We start from the raw sequence: 2,608 nt of genomic DNA, 5'->3' as shown, positions 1-2,608 counted from the left end.
TCGACGGTGTAAGTACGTACGTACAGTACGGTCGTATCGGTCGCGCTCGCGTACGTACACGTACGTGCGCGCATGCACTTACTCTGAGTATTCATTCAGCACAATCATATTACATGCGGTCTCCGAAAAATCATCCTGTGCTCGTCGGTAAGATCGCGGTGCGCACGCTGTATTTGGAGTGATGATTGCCATGCAGAATGTCTCTGCCGCCAGTAGTAGCTAGAGCTTAGAGACAGACAGAGTTGTGTGCGCATGCGCTGCAGGTGGGGAACTAGTCTACGCATGCGTACCGTGCAGTTTGCCACTTCAAGGCGCGGTGAGAAATTCCTATGAGATGAGAGTCGTCCGAAAAAATTCGGCCAAGATTAAAGGGACTTGTACAGTACTGCATGAGGTGATGATTCATGTTTTGAACATTCCTAAGTGAGATAATGAGAAACCTCTTATGAAATATGAAAGAGCATGTAACTTTAAGAAAGATTCAACGTTTATTTGATGAAAATTGGTTTTCAAATGTCTGAGATTGTTTATCAAAAAAAAAATGATAATAATAAAAGGCGACAGGCCAGTGCACGCCTTTTATTAGGATCTCTTAGCAAAATGGAATTTTCAAAAATAAAATTATAGATTCATTTTCAACAAACTGCCTGTGCAAATGAGATGGGAAAAGTTTAAGTTTGCGAATTTTCACAGTAAGAAAAAAGCACTTAATTGGAAAGAAAGACTCCAAATTGTTACCAGAAGCAAAACTATAGGTGAACTTGAAAATGTAATGATGTGAATGAGTGTAATGAAGAGGTAGGCCTATTAAGTTTTTATCTTATACTGATGTAAAAGAGAAGTTGGGGAAAATATATACGAAGCCAAGGGAGCTGGTATACGAGCTCGCACAAGAATTATGCAAAAAAAAAAAAAGAAACACAAACCAGAAAAGTATGGAAAATTATATACTGTTCACAAAATATCAAGCGTCTCTCTGACGAAAATAAGGTAATGTGTGAAGGATTACTCACACAAGAAGAATGTAAAAAAGCTGTGTTTGCAATGAAAAAAGATCAGGCACCCGGTTTAGATGGAATTTCTGCAGAGTTTTATCAGGTGTTCTGGCCGAGAATACAAACGTTTCTCGTAGAAGCCTTGAAAGAAAATCATTTATCTGGAATGATGTCAAATACCCAAAGAAAAGGTCTCATCACATTGTTATTTAAAAAAAGGTGACAGTCAACAGCTGAAGAACTGGAGACCTATCACTCTGTTAAACCAAGGAGGTGGCTAAACGGTGACTACAAGATAATAGCAGCCGTAGGGTACAAAAGGTCATTGGCGGAATTGTGAATGGAACTCACAGACAGGATACATAAAGGGCCGCTTAGTAATGTAAGGTTGACGAAAGATATTATTGAATATGTTACGAAAAGCGGTTAAAACCGGAGCAATAATGGTAGCAGATTTAGCTAAAGCATTTGATGTTTTAGACATAGAATTTTGGAGTTTGTGGTGAGAAAGGTTAAATTTTGGTGAATCATTTCGAAAATGGATTCGTATTCTTTACACACACATATAAAGCTCTGCATTGATTAATGGTTGGATATCGAAAAGTTTTAATGTTGAAAGAGGACTCCGACAATTAAGGATATCCACTGTCATCACTAGTATTCATTTTAGCAGCTGGATTCATTGCCAACAGCATCAGAGAAAACAGAAATATTCGCCCTATGGAATTAGCAGGCTATGGTTTTCAACTTAAACTATTACAATATGCTGATGATACTTTGTTTTTTGTTCAAGATGAAAAATCGTTAGAGGAAATTTTAAAAGAGTTATTTTTTTTTTTTTGGAGATGTAAGTAATAGCAGGTCCAAAGATTAGCAAAGACAAAACATTTATGATATGGTTGGTTAAACAGAGTTTAACGCTGGAATTTATATAAGTTTTATCTGAAGTGGTCGAATTAACCAGTTAGATAATCTTATTTGGGACATTCATCCCAATAATGATGTAGCTTTGGAGTTAGATTGGGAGCAAAAATTATTCAAGTTGCAAAAAATTCTTGACAGTTAGACAACGGGAAGTTTAACCATTTTTGGACGAGTTATTGTTTTAAAAAGCTTTAGTTGGGTACCTAAGGGGGGGGGGGTGCGGGGGGGGGGGGTCACCGTGCACCCCCCCCCCCAGGACTCCTCGAAACTTACATTTTCAGGATCCTCATGACATACCAAAACATAATCAAGATGTTAACAGGAACGAAAAGTGGCTGTTCTAGGTGAAATTTAATGTATTCTATTGTTTTTCATAATTTCTTATGTATTTCTTTGTTTTTCAACTTTTTCAACTTTTGTTTTTTCTTTGTTTTTCTATTGGAAATTGTCACTGACCACTTTTTTACCATAATTAGCACAAAACTAATCAATGAAAGTGATTAATTGTAAAAATAATCAGGTTTTCATGACTTTCATGACAGAGCACCTGTTTTCCATAGGAAATGTACACAAAAGCACAAAATTGTGCGACATTTGGGACGACATTCCGTTACAAAAATGGGCGTGACTTCGCACAAGTATGCGGGAAGTTCCAAATTTGGTCTCGAAAGTTGCGTGAGACTTGAACA

The sequence above is a fragment of the Diadema setosum genome, chromosome 5 (assembly GCF_964275005.1).
Source record: "Diadema setosum chromosome 5, eeDiaSeto1, whole genome shotgun sequence".
NCBI lineage: Eukaryota > Metazoa > Echinodermata > Echinoidea > Diadematoida > Diadematidae > Diadema > Diadema setosum.
Note: the sequence above shows the minus strand (reverse complement) of the source record.